Source organism: Parasteatoda tepidariorum, chromosome 3 (genome assembly GCF_043381705.1).
Source record: "Parasteatoda tepidariorum isolate YZ-2023 chromosome 3, CAS_Ptep_4.0, whole genome shotgun sequence".
Taxonomy (NCBI): Eukaryota; Metazoa; Arthropoda; class Arachnida; order Araneae; family Theridiidae; genus Parasteatoda; species Parasteatoda tepidariorum.
This window is the reverse complement of record NC_092206.1, coordinates 81,097,115-81,112,049: the sequence shown is the minus strand read 5'-3', so window position 1 is coordinate 81,112,049 and position 14,935 is coordinate 81,097,115. Positions and strand designations below refer to the sequence as shown.

At 27.3% G+C, this 14,935-nt stretch overlaps 1 protein-coding gene across 3 annotated transcripts in view; it reads right to left on the bottom strand.

The window, feature by feature from the left end:
* The window catches only part of LOC107446842 (methylcytosine dioxygenase tet3-A), a 76,937-nt gene extending 67,432 nt beyond the window's left edge, over positions 1–9,505 (bottom strand). For 2 of the 3 annotated variants that reach the window (XM_043041983.2, XM_043041990.2), the window contains exon 1: positions 8,770–9,505. The gene's annotated coding sequence lies outside the window, so the exon portion shown is untranslated. The remainder of the gene's footprint in view (positions 1–8,769) is intronic. The other variant, XM_043041987.2, reaches the window with a different exon arrangement.
* Positions 9,506–14,935: the final 5,430 nt, after the last annotated feature.

The following is a 14,935-nucleotide window of genomic DNA, read 5'->3' as shown; positions in this document are numbered from 1 at the left end:
TTAATTAGAAATGTATGAGTTTAGCAATAAACGATAAATATTTCTTATATAATTATCTCTATATGTATTTATGTCTTCGTTGTGTTAAGAATGTACAAGGAATATATCTTTGGGCGTGCTGTATAATTTAAAGTATCACAATTACTAATCGAATGATAATATGATTCAACAATGCAATAATATTATTTATTAATCAGTACCTTATTGTTGTCATTGATTATTTATTTAATATTTCATTGATATTTATCAAAAATTTAAAAAAAAAATCATATTTTATTAAAAATTTAACTAAGTATCGTTCCTTTGCTAAACAATTTTGCAATTTAAAAAGGTCGTAAAACTTTTAATTGGTGAAAATAGAATTTATATTCAAAATGTATACATATGTGTTTGTCACAAATGCACTCGTATAAAATATTTTATATATTATAACCAAAATGCTATGTAGTTAAATTGAATGCCTTTTTAAAAAGGTAACAATAGTAAGTAATATATTTGTGAGTTACTAGACTTTTACCAATAAGCTATTTACGTATAAATAAAATAGCACATCAGTCGTAAAAATGCTTAAATAAAATATTGCTTACTAATATAACAAACAAATCGGAACTTTCAAACAATAAAGAGAATTTTGAGAAAAATTTTGAAACATTAGAAACATTTTGAGCAGTATTTCCTGAAACAATAAACATTCAGTCTTTTATCTAATAATAATGTGAATTCAATTGGCGTGAAAACTAATTGAAAAAATGAAAGAAAACAGAATAACTTTTAATAGCTGTCGATAGTAATTTATTTAACTAATTTTATTTAATATTTTATTAACTAAATGGTTTATTTATTTTAATTTATTTAACTAAATCAATTTAATTTACTAGAATTAAAGGAATTATTACGCTCAGTAGGCGAATTTAAGTGTACTGAACTATATCATTATTTTGTTACTTTTTACAAAAAAATAAAATTATGCTTTCCCCCTATCCGACAAAAAAAAGTAAATTAAATCAGCTACATTTTTCATGTCTATTTACAATAGACGAGTCCATCTGGTACGAAGCTTTCATTCTTCAAAGCTAATACATATTTCAAATCTAGAGCAATAGCAACGCTTGCAAAAAAAAAAATCGTCTGTTATTTTTTTCTCATTATTTCAATGATCGTCTGCAGATAGTGAAAAATCTGTTTTCTTCCTCTCTCTCACACACAGAATTTTAATTCTGAAAATGTATTGCTCAGTGCGATGTTGTTACAAGGCAAACGTGACAGAGAGTAGCCTGTTTTTGTTCCGCTTGGATTGTAGAAATCTTTGAGGGGTAACTTTAGCTCATATGAAACTCAACGGTGGGAGCAGATGTTCCATACGGAAGACCCCCAGAAGTACAAATTTACCTTGTTTTAGTAAAGGTCGGATAATGTGCATTCGCAGATTCTATTATATATATTGAAAACAAAAATTTCATAAAAAATTGAAAGTATTTGTTTTGTGGGGGGAGGGAATTTAAAAACAACCCAAAAATAAAATTAAACTTTTAAAATAGAAAATATAAAGCAGATTAGAATAAAAATGTATATTTTTATGGGAAGCTTCAACTAAAAATTATGAATAAAAGTCTTACATTTATTTTTATTTTTTTCAGTTAAAAATTTCCATACATCATGAAGTATTTTGTGATTGACTTCTTATTAAAATTAACAATGCAATATGGTTTTTATTACTATGCTGTTTGGTAGTAAATTTGGTAATTTTAATCAAAAATCAGTATTCTTAACAGTTCTAGTATATTTTTATGGGAACCTTCAACTAAAAATTACAAATAAAAGTTTTGCATTTATTTTGATATATTTTTAATGAAAAAGTTCCATACGTCATGAAAAATTTTGTGATTGACTTTTTATTAACATTAACAATGCAATATGGTTTTTGTTACTATGTTGTTTGGCAGTAAATTAAGAGATTTTAACCAAAAGTCCATACTTTTAACAGTACTAGTATAGTTTGAGATGACGCAAAATGGATCAGTTTCATAACTTCTATTTAATTTAGTAAACATTTGTCAACTTTGTTTCTCGTTGGTTAATTTTTTTCTTCTTCCGATCTGAGCCTACATTTATATCTACCAGAATTTAAAAATATGAAAACTTGTATTTGTAAATGTACAAATGTCTGGATAAGGCTAAATTAAATCCGTAGCTTAACTGTTACGCATCCGGTTTGTCTCAGCTCAAAATGGAAGCTTACTTTTATATGCCCTTATAAAGTTAAAATACAGACATTACAAGAAAGAGAAAGCATCACAAGAATATATCCAGAGATACGGCGGGATTCGAAACACTACGTAATGTTCTTCTCTACAATGTGCTATGTGTTCCTCAACTTGACAAGGGCTTATGACAAATCATACATTGTAATGAGCGCATAGGCCTGCATTATGTGTGTGTAACAATAAATATATAAACCAGTTCAGTTGGAAAAAGTCAAATTAAATAAATAGTTCATTACAGAAATTCAGTCCGAAACGTCAAGAACTTGTGGCTTGAAACAAAAGAAAATAAGTAAATTTAACGTAGAACGAAACAACGTTGCCAAATATTTTTTTTTTCCTTTTCCCCCTATCTTCAGAATTTCATTTTCAAAATACATAATACATTTTTAAAGTAGAGTCCATCTTCTATGTTAAAAAAAATAAAAATAAATTTATTTTACCAAAACAAGAAATATTTATATGTTTTGGATTTCTGGAGAAATTATTTGAAGTATACGAATAATAAATCTAAAAAACTCTGAAAGCGAAATATGTTCTAGTTACATCTCTTTTTTTTTTGTTCAAATAGTGAGGATTTTTAGAAAAAAAGATGTAAAATTATTTTCAAATATTTTTTCCTAATTTTGCAAAAATTGAACGTAGAATGAGGCAAAGCTTCAATAATTGCGAAATTATATGAACACATACTAACCTATTCAAATCATAGGTTTGAAAAAGATCATATTAAATAGAATTTTCTTTAAGTACAATAACTATGCTTTGAAGAATTTCATCATAATAGTGAGTCTAATATAAGTCTGGAAATTATGAATGTTTACTATGCTTTTGGATGGTTATGCTTCGAGGATCTTATTGCAATTATTATATCTTTTCGAATATTATTTTGTTATTTTTTGTCTTTTTCGTGGCGAACGTCATGATGCACAGCATTCGCACAATGACGTCTTAACTTTCCTGACAAGCTGGTATGATACCATAGATTTGATTTAGAATCGGGTGGGCTTCCTTGGTGGTGATGTGCCACCAGAGAAGCCCACCTAGTTTGGAAGTCTTGACTCGCCATCGAGGATGTATGATGCTCAATGGCAAGCCGCCACAACTTCAGACCCTTGCAATGACAGCTTAGTGCCTTTAACCACTGTGCCATTGTGGATCAAAAATCATGTCAACGATATTATGCTGAAAATACTAAAAAAGTCATTAGCAAAGTTACTAAAATAGTATACCAATGAAAAAGAGTTTCTTTTATTGGCTTAAAAATTTATTTATTGGCATATTTTATAAAATAACGTAAATATTTCTCCCTATTTCAGCATTATAATTTTCATAAATGATGAACTAATTTAAAATTGTAATTTTTGCCTGTTTGTGCTTTTTGAGTTTTAACATTAATTAATTTATTAAAATAAAGTATTTCATTATGTTATTATTTAACTACATAGCTGTTCGGGTAATGTTTTATCTCGATCTTGGCTTTTATTGAGTAAGAGACTTTTTGAAATATTACGACTGAGTTACGCATAAATTAAACCAGAGAATTTTAACTTAACTAAAATTTTATGGATATTCTTTCTTTAAGATAAAAGATCGATTTAAAATCATGGAGAGATTTAACGAATATATTCATACCTTTGAATTCATAAATGTGCATAATTTCTGCAAAAGAGTGATAATTCAAAAAAACAAAGCCAAACTATCTCAAAGATTTATTATCAAATTATCTATTTTAAAAAAAATGAAAAATATTAAATAACTTGCTGAAATTAAGTTCAAAATACAAATTTATTAGACTCATATTTTTACTTGTACCCTAATAATATAAAGTTATTTATCCATAACGATATTTATGTATGCTATATTTTAAGAATCAATGTCTAATTTTTAATTAGGTATTCTGAAAATTCTTAAAAGGTTAAATTGGTCTATGGCATTATTTTGTAAGTTGTATAAAATATAGAATCAACTTATCACCAATAGGGTATTTCAGCATATGGTGCTATTAATAGCGTATTATACTGCAAATGATAAAAATTAGACAATTTTATTAACGGTAAAAGAAGTATTCCCGAATTGGAATAATTTAAAGGGAAAGGAATCACTCATAAATTCCTCCCTCAAATTCCATTTCCCCATATCATATAAGCGGAAGTAAAGTGAAAGTGCGTGGTAGCAGGACAGGAGCAGGCGTGAGGTCTTCCCCCAGGTAAATGATAGGGACACCCCGTCGCTAAATGTTTCTACCTGTTTCTACGTGATTTGATTCACAATCAGTGGACTCCCTCTCAAGTAAATCTCTCCTCCTCCCCATCCTGAGGTTTGTCACCGTTTCTTGTCTCTTCCCCATCCCACTTGAACAGGGAGTACGCCATCCCACCATGACTGTCAATCATTATCTTAGCTCTAGTGCATGAAACAAAAGCAGTTATCTTCTTCCTTTTATGTTTCCTGTCTGCTGATAACTCTTCTTGGAGATAACTCTTATTTAAACGTTGTGGTGACAGCTTGTTAATTTTCTGCAGTGCTTTGTTTTTGTTTAGTTTGTTGGGCTGTATAGAACTCTTTTATTTTCACTCTTTTCCTTCTCGTCCATTGTTTCAACATACTATTCTGTGAATATTGATATGTTAACTCAATTTAATATTTAATGACATGATTTAAGTCAGCTAAATACGAACGGCTTAGTGGAAAAGTATGATGGCTGATATTTTGAAAACACTCGAAAGACTAGGATTAAAAATGTGATATAGTCAATCATTCGTGTAGCATTTTACCAATTCGTCCCTTAAAATATTTTCTTTCCCTTTACTTTCACTCTTTTCTATCCCGTCCATTGTTTCAATGTATTATTCTGTGAATATTGACATGTTAACTCAATGTAACACTAAATAGCATAATTTAACTCTGCAAAATACTAGCAGTTTAGTGGAAAAGTAGGCACTTGCAAAACAACACTTGCAAAACACCCATACACCCTGGATTAAAAACGTAATCAAGTCGATCATTTGTATGGTACATTAATGATTTTTACCAATTCTTTACCAATATTTTCTTTTAAAATAATTGGTGTATAATTGAAGTTACAAAGTATTAGAATAAATTTACTAAGCATATCATGTTATGTTTTCAAAAAACACTCAAATTCCCTTGGTAATTTTTAAGTCATAGTGAGATACGTAAACTTGTGATAATCAGACACGCATAGCATATCAGCTCATTCTGCTACTTCTTTATATAGTGTGGTTGTCAACGGCAAACAATGTTTTTTTGATGTTTCTATACATTCTAAAACGGATTCAATAAAATGAAAAATGTTCTTACCTAAACTCTTTATACACAATGTTAATATGCAAAAAAGCAAGACGTTTTTGTAAAGCGCATCGCTATGTAAATTTAGATCTTAATTTAGCAATATTTTGTCAAACGTGTCAATTTATTTTCGAAAAATTTTGTCCTCATAATATTTTGATCAGACACTAATCGTAAAAATTCCTCAATCTCCAATATAATAAGTATTCAATAGTATATCAATCAAATTAATTTATCAATCAAACGAATTAATTATATGAACCAGCCAAGCTAAAAATTGCTTACTATGTGGCTTACTATAGAATACAAGTAACAACAGCATAATAAATAAAAGTTGAGCTCAACTTCATAATGGTATATCTTGAATGGAATGGAATTAAACTGAAGAAAAAAATAAATAAATACTCGAATTTTTGAAGAGCTCGTTTGGTTGTCTATTGTAACTTACATCTTCGTTTTATAAACAGTATTAAGCTCAATTAGCTATTAATTATATATTTATATAATCAAACGTTAGCAAAAAAATTTGTGAATTATAATTTAATTCTTTTTCAAAAAAAAGAATCAAAAAATTGGCACTATAATATTTATCTATTAAGTACCTACCTATTCAAAATCAAGTAAAAAAGAATTATTTCTCATTTATTTAGGTTAACTTAAGGTAGGCTCACAGGTATTGTACCTTTGCATGTTCCTTTGAATCTTTTATATGTTAACAAAACAAATTAATAAATAAATAGTTCAGATGTAGCAAATTATATCATTTTTCAGATATATTGTGATTTGAAATGATTCACATGTAAATGTTAAACTAATTATAAATTATTTTACCCAAAATTATCTTAAAATTAATAAAAAGACGTGTACCCTTCACTTAACATTTTTAATACTGACTTTTCTACAACTTAAAAGTAAAATCAACGTTTTATAATTTGACTATTTATTAATCCGTGATCAATTTTCTAAGAAGCAAACTACTGTTTCACAATTGGCTACCCGTTTGTGAATTTTCTGATTTATGTGAATGTAAATTTTAATCAGCCACAATCATTTATTTCGATGATGTTTTCCTTTTTTTTTTCTACACTAGGCTTATTATTTAATGCAATTTATTATTTTTATTTTGAAAGTGTAGTATCATGCAAATTTAGAGAATACAATTAAGCCGATTCGGACAACTACACCATTAAACTTTACGAACATCCTCTACAGTATTTATAAATTGTTCTTTTAAGTTTACTAAAAGTAATTTAAGTACACTAAATTTGCTATTTTTATTTTATATAAAAAAAAATTTTCGTGTATTTTTTTATTGTTGTGATTAATAGGAAAGTCCTAATTTTTTTTCGATAACTTTACAAACTTATTATTTTTAAGATGTACTTTTGATCACATTTGTGTTATCTCATTAGAGACAGGATTTCCTGCCTTGTAAACAAACTAAAAAAATTCGAATGACGAAACAGTATATTTTTAAAGACCATTATCAAAACTTTTAAAATTTCTATTTGTATCGATACACATTGTTACCAGCAATAATAAATCAATCATATACAAACTGGCCTTTTGAGTTAAAATAAAGTTCTTGTTCGAATAACAGTGATTTCAAAGATATGCTTTTCTCTAAAATTAACTATTTAATTATTTGTTTTTTAATCGAATCAATTGACCCAACTATAGGAATTAGATCTGTGTGCATATACTGACTTGCAATTTGTACAGACAAAAATAACATCATTGCCGAGAGCGTTAGCATAGTTTTTTGAAGTTTCTTAATTAGTTTCACTAAAGCAGTTGCAGTAATATTCCATGGCAACTGTAGTGAAGTGATTGATTGATTTTATACAGTATCTAGTCCAAACATTTCTTCGGAGGTGGAAGAATTAAAATAATACATCGTCATTTCAAAGCTTGGGAATTTAAAATTAGATTATTTATGAATTGGTTTTCAAAATACGTATTGGTAGACATTCGAGGCACTAAGACATTGTGATGAAAATGTTGTAACGAGATTTCGATGTACCATTTTTAATTTTCTTCAATTATGACAAATATTTCTTCGATGTTCAGCGGAAAAAAATTTTTTTTAAAGAAAAATAAATTACGATATAATTCAATCTAGGAAAAATTGTAAATTTTTTACAAGGAAAAACAATTAAAAAAGGAATTTTCTATATAAGAACAGAGTTTTTTTTTTTTCATATTGAACTTCATCGATATTTGGTTCTTATAAAATATATTTAAAAAAAAACACAACAACTTGATTTTAGTACTGTCATTGATAAAGCGTAAAAAAAAATCAGAAAGGTAATATCATTGTCAGAAATTAATATGAACTCTTAATTACATTGAAAGTACTTAACTTAATTAATATGAACTCTTAATTACATTGAAAGTTTATATCAGTGAAAGAACTATCAATGAAAGGTCTAAAATTAAAAAGAAATTAAAAAAAAAAAATACAAAACTAGTACAAAATTAATTTAAGCAAGTACAAAAATTATCTATTTAAAATAAAGCTCTAATAATTTAATTCATGAAAAAATTAGCATAATACTTTAGCTAAACCTGAATTGATAGAGGTGAGAAATAGTAATAGTAGAACTCGATAAAAATCGAAGAGTTTTCTCAAAATGTAACAAGATAAAGTAAAATTTTAATTACGGCTACTGTATTATATAGTATTTCATTAATTTTTATTTAACATGTTAATAACTTTGTAATTATTTCAAAATTTTGAATATAAAAGTAGTCTAAACGAAATTAATTGCTTCCACTAGTTTGCAATAGAATGAACACTTATAATGATAAAAATCATAAAATATAAAAAGCCGGATGAAATACTAAAAAAAAAATGTAACTGAAATAGTATAGAGAAAAATCGCTTGTGAGGTGGTATATTTGTTTACATGCACGGTATCTGTCATTTAAAATCTCAAAAATAGATTTTTTTATTTATAAAAAAAATCTTAACATTAATATAAAGCAATGCAATCTTAACTTTGCGTTTTTTTATAGTAAGTCAATTTTTCTTATGAATATTATGAAATAACAAATGAACTAAGCACAGTTAGGATTAAGGTAGGATTAAAATTCTAACAGTAAACTAACAATTAATACAATGTTTCTATATCTCGTATTAATTAATTAATTACATAAGGAATTTTATGTGATTAGAATAATTATCAATATCAATTACCTTTGTCAAGTACAGTCCGTTTCTAGTAGTTTTATGTAAAGTCCATAGGCTTGTTGAACACACAACACGCAGAATCAAACATATATGACTAGGCAAATTGTTAGGCCAAACTAGGCAAATGTTCGATCCCAGTTTAGTTTGTAGGAGTCCCCTCGGGTCGCCCTTTAGGAGGTAAACTAAACAATAGCGAGAGTGCACCGGGCCTGTCCCTTTTCAATACTACTTTGCCCTCTTTGAAAGAACCTTCAGAAAAAGTTGATGGGGGTTTTAAGGGGGACGGGGGCCAACATCGGCCCATTTGTGAAGGGACTGAACTGAACCAAGTTTCGTCCTTTAAAAATGCCAGCTGGTTCCATCTATTCATCAAGGCAAGCTGTAAAAAGCTGCTTTTTACATGAGAGATTTAAAATCTTTATGCGGTGTTTTAATGCGATTTTTTGCTTATATTTTAAAATCCGAAAAAGAGAAAGAAGGTATTAAAAAAAAAAGAATTGGTTGTTCGATTTGCTCAAAATTGCCTTCGTCCTTTCACTGCGGAAAAATTCATAACTATTTTTCGGGAGGATGATAAAATTGATTGAAAAAAATTTTTTTTTCACTAATGGATAGATTTGCTTCATAACGAATATCTGGTCGTTAAGAAAAAAAAAAAATTAAAACGCTACAATGCAATGGATATCAATACAGATAACTTTAAAAGAAATTCTAAAACCCTTACAAATTCTATTTTTAAAGCAATTTACTTCCAGCAGCAGTGGTCTAAATACTTTTATTCACTGAGAAAAAAAAGTATGATCATAACTACCAGAATATGGTGAAATTTATCGCTCTTCTGGCTCTATGATAAAACCAAAAAGGTCGGTAATTTTTACCAAAGTGCTTGACAATGAATATCGAGGCACAAATTTTACAATAAAATATCTCATGTGTGTGTGGGGGGAGGGGGTGATATATACATTAGTATTTATCGGGTCCGAATTGTGTCTGAACCTTACAAATTGGAAATTAAAAAGTCAAATTTGCAATTTCAACTTCATAGTTTGAATTGTTTTAAAATTGAAATAAAATTCAAAAAGATAAATTGTTTACCTTACTTTAAATTATTCCTTGCTCATTTCACGATATTTTTTTCTACTCTGTTTCCCTGTTATTTTCATTTTTTAAATTTAATATTCTGTTCTCTGTGACATATAAAACCAAGAATCTTCACATCGGTGAGTAATAGTGACGTATAATTAATCTACACTGGAAGGGGGGATAGGGGATGATTTAGTAGTAGTCTTCACCAAAGAAATGTTAAAGCTCCCTCGAAATAACGACGTTTATTTATTTATTTTTTAAATTTAGACACAATTAAATTATCTACTTTTTTTTTAATTGTAAATGTTCATTACATAAATATTAGGTGAAACTTGTAATCTTAGAAGGGGCTTTATCCCCCTTGCGGGATAAAATTTGGTAATTTTATCATGATAAATTAGAGCATGGCATAAAAACCATTTATTAAGTGAAATTTACTCTTCAGTTTTGTATTTTTTACTAAAAGTATGGTAATAAGAACTATAATTTTGAAAACCAGAATTACCGGTAAACCATTACTGTATGAACAGAATGAATGTTTAAATTCGGTATATATTTGTTTCATTAACCAAAATTATTATTATTATTATTTTACCAAGAGTGCCATTACCATACAGTACGGTAATTTACCAGAATTTTTTTTCTCCAAATTGAGTAATAGATCATAATGCGCTACGAATTTCTTCTTTACTTATCTAAACAGTTTAGACAAAAGGAGTGCATTTTTTGTTTTGTGAGGCTCTATGCATATTTATTTGATTTGCTTTTACAATAGGTATTTCCAACGGAAAAAAATTAAAACTAATATTTTTTGTACTTTGAACTGAAATATTATTTTATTGACCTTATTTTGTGACTTAATCTGTTTTGTTTAAACATCTTACGAATTGAAGAAATAGGCACCACGTGTTCGATTTTCCTAGGTTGCGAACAGGGACTAATACAGGGACTTTATATCTATGGTTGTGAACAAATGATTCAACAGTTGGTTTTTCAATCAACTCGCCTAACACTGATATTATTTTACTTTTTTCATTAAAAACATTTCACTATCTTTTTAAAAAGTTGTGTAAAAAGATCACATATTTCACGTAAAGGGATAGTTGGTAACGTATCTAAAGCTTGCGGAAACACATTCATAAAGTACACTTCAAAAAAACAAAATACCCTTTTTTACCTAAATGGCATTTTCGATTGAAATTTTACTTTAAGTTACGGATTCAATATTCCATTTTAAAAGAAGAAGAAAAAGAAAAACACGATTTTTAAGCCAATTCGAATAATTTGTACTTCTGATTTACCTTCGTAACCATCATTTATGTACTTTACTCAACACAAATAAATAAATAATTAAAAAATAAAATATGTCTATGTTTTATTTATAACTTTTTGTGAGACAAATCTAATTTATATCCATTAAATTAATATAAAGATCGAAATAATACGAGGTGTCACTAAATCAAATCGTTACGAACTGATAATATAACAGTTGTCTAAAATTAAATACAACTTGCAGCTGTTGATATTATTGTATTTGTGTGTCGTTAATTTAATTGCTGTTTATAAAAAAAAGTTTTTAAGAACTCCTGGAAAATTTAAAGCAAATGCAAATATTAAAATTCTTCTGTATAAATTCTTTCGTTGTATCAACACTTTACCTTAATAGATAGTTAAATTATAATCATAGTAAGGAAAACATTTTTGAAACATGTAATGAAGTATAATATTAGTTATAAAAAAGTATTTTGTAAAAAATTACAAAATTTGATATTTCATGATACAAATAATCCGATTTTATGAGAAAATATTTTTATTGTATTAAATATTTAAAATTCAATTAAAAGTGCTACTTTCAAAATGATTATTTTTGTAAAAGAATTACAATACTAGAAAATTAAAATGTTTCATTAAGGTGTAAATTGTGTTTTAAAAATATTCTAAGATATTCGAGAATAAAATTGCTTTTTTAAGTTTACGTTCATTTTTTACTTGAAAATAAATTTACTCTCCCATTTGCTTCTGGCAATTTAGTTTCCCTATTAAATGAAGTACCAAACATACTTAAGTTTAAAGAAAAATTTAATCCCTTAGTGAATTAGTTTTAATCAAAACTCTTGTTCTTCAAACTAGTCTGGAAAATACTTTTAAGAATGACATTTTAATTTGTTTAATTCCGAAAATTGCATGAGTATATAAATTAATTTGTTACTAACTTTTGATCGATTTATACATCAAACATTTTTCTAAAAATTTTTACAATAAAGTGAAATGAATAATTAAATTACTATAAAATATTATTTTACAATGCTAATATTCTTTTGGTTTACATCTCAAATTCGGTCGATCAGAATTCTTTCTTGTTTCTATTTTCGTTGATTGTAGCTAAGTATAAAAATTTTCAATAGTACTAAATGAGTTAGGAAGAAATCCAAATTGTGGCCAGTTTTGTAAGGTATAAAATAATCGCAAGTATTCTGGATCAGATTATGGTTAAATATACTGGCATCCTAAGTGCAGCCGTAAATTCCATTTTACCATAAAATCCATTTTTACCGTAAATTATTATTACATATTTTTTTTAAAGCTTTATAAAAACTTCTATTTTTTGTTATTAACATAATAATAATAATAAATTTTCATTCATGACATCCAAATCCATCCCAATTGTTGCCAGTTTTTTAAGGTGTAAAATAATCGCAAGTACACAGTAAAAAGTTCTGGATCAGATTATGGATAAATGTATTGGTATCCTAAGTGCAGCATTCGTCAATTCCATTTTATCATAAAATCCATTTTTACAGTAGAATATTATACTGTATTTCTTTTAAAGCTTTATAAAACACTTTTATTTCTTTTTGTAATTAACATAATAAAAATAATTATAATAATTTTTTATTCATAACATCCAAACACCTGAAAAAAAAATAGCGAGGAACCAAATAAAAACAAGAAAAAAATCTAGATTTATACAACCAAGAAGTATGCTCATACAGGAAGCTGGGAAAAATTTATGCTTAAACATTAAGCCCAAGGGGAAAAAAACTAAATTATGAAGATATTATATGGTAAAAAATGGTAATGGTATGGTAAATTATACAGCAGTATTTAGTAAATCCCAATGATTTTACAGTAAATAGTACTTTATAAAAATTACGGTACATCAGATATTTTGTTCCGTCAAATTTTACGGTAAAACTGAATTTTATGGTAAAAAGTTGAGGTACCCTGAGTGCTGGTAATTCTTAACCGTATTTTAAAATTTTTACAGGAAATAAGATTTTTGCAATCGCGTATATGCTTAAAACCAGCGTTATTTCTTCTAAAACCGAAAATTTATGCAAGTTCATTAAAATCGACGTGATTTTAAGCAAAATTACTTGATTTGTACAAACTCCTTCTCTTTTTTCTAATTACAAAAGCATTTAATTTAATTGGTTATTTTTTTCTGGTATTTATTTAACATAGATATTCTGATTCACCATAAAATCACTTTATATCAATAATAAAAAAAGACTATGGATATTTAAACAAATAGACGTGATTTCAAGCAAAATTACTTGGTTTGTGCAAACTCCTTCTCGTTTTTTGAATTACAAAAGCATTTAATTTCATTGTTGGGTTATTTTTTTCTGTTCTTTATTCAACATAGCCATTCTGATTCATCAAAAAATCACTTTATGTCAATAATAAAAAAAGACTATGGATATTCAAACAAATAGTTTGTAAAAAATACAATTCGGATAGAATTATGCATTTAGAGATTGACTAGCTCTTAGATTTATAATAAATTACCATTTATTAGAATTTTTCACTTATACGCCAGTTTGCCACCCAATCAATGTATTATTTAATTCTTTAATGCGACGGGAAAAGGAAGCAAAATACGAGTTATTTGTTTAGCCTTATTCGCAATTGTATTTTTAATGATTTAATTTATAAACGATTTTAATAACAAACATTTCGTAACACGGTACACTCAAACAAATTAAAAAAATATTAATGTTTACCTAATGTGTTAAGATATATTTATAAACCCTTTTCCTGTTTTTAAATGTATCACACAAAGAGAAACAGAAATTGCATAAAAGAGAAAGAAAATGTTTATTCAAGACATTTTGTGCTTGACAGAGTTGTTGAAATTTGAATTCTCCGATTTACGCTCTCAAATAGCTTTAACATTTACCCAAAGGAGAGAGGTTTTCGTACTTGTGTAACTATGCGTTAAGAACGGCTCGAAACAAAGCTCACCGAGTTCCTCTTTCCTGCAAGGGGTCCAATTAGCGGTCTGTTTGATGCAAATACCCTCCTAAGGAGGGTCAATTAGACAGAATAGGACCCCTTCCCCTATAAACGATCATTGCACAACAAGTGTGCTTGAGGGAAATTGTCGTGGCGCCCCACGAAGGGGGGATTATGAAATGTTTGCTGCTATGAAAATAAAAATATTTCGCTTGGAGAGAAATTGGATTCATTCAAAAGAAATTTTTCATGTCTCTGAAGAGCTTGCTTTTCAAGGTATTATTTTAATAGAAAGGTTGTGATACAGAAAATGCCACCTATATTTAAATAATAGAGCATCACTGTTTAAGATAAAGATGGATTATGTTCCTTTTGGGATATTTTATATTAATTTATACCTACCAAATTGAATTTGAACATATAATTTATAAATCCTCTTTTAATCGTAGCAAATGTATTTTACTTTAATTATCATTTATGATGAGTAAAATTTAAAATTGTTATTAAAAGCAGATGGAAACTATTATAAAGAATGCAAATCAAAAGTATAAATATCCTGCTGCATTATGATGCTTGGAAAAATTTTTTAAAGGAAAAGGATTTTTTTATCTTATTGTGAATCTGAGTTGCACTTTCTAGCAAATATTAAAACCGTTGTTTTTTAAAATTAAAGCCGGGAAAACTCTACCTATTCTCTATTAAAAGTATAATATAATAAACTTTCAAGTATTACACAATTTATAAACTTATCTGAAAAATTGTTTTTAATTAAAAAACGATTTAATTAATCTTAATCATGTAAAAATCGTTGTTGTAAAATAATAAAGCAGTGTAGAAAGTATGAATT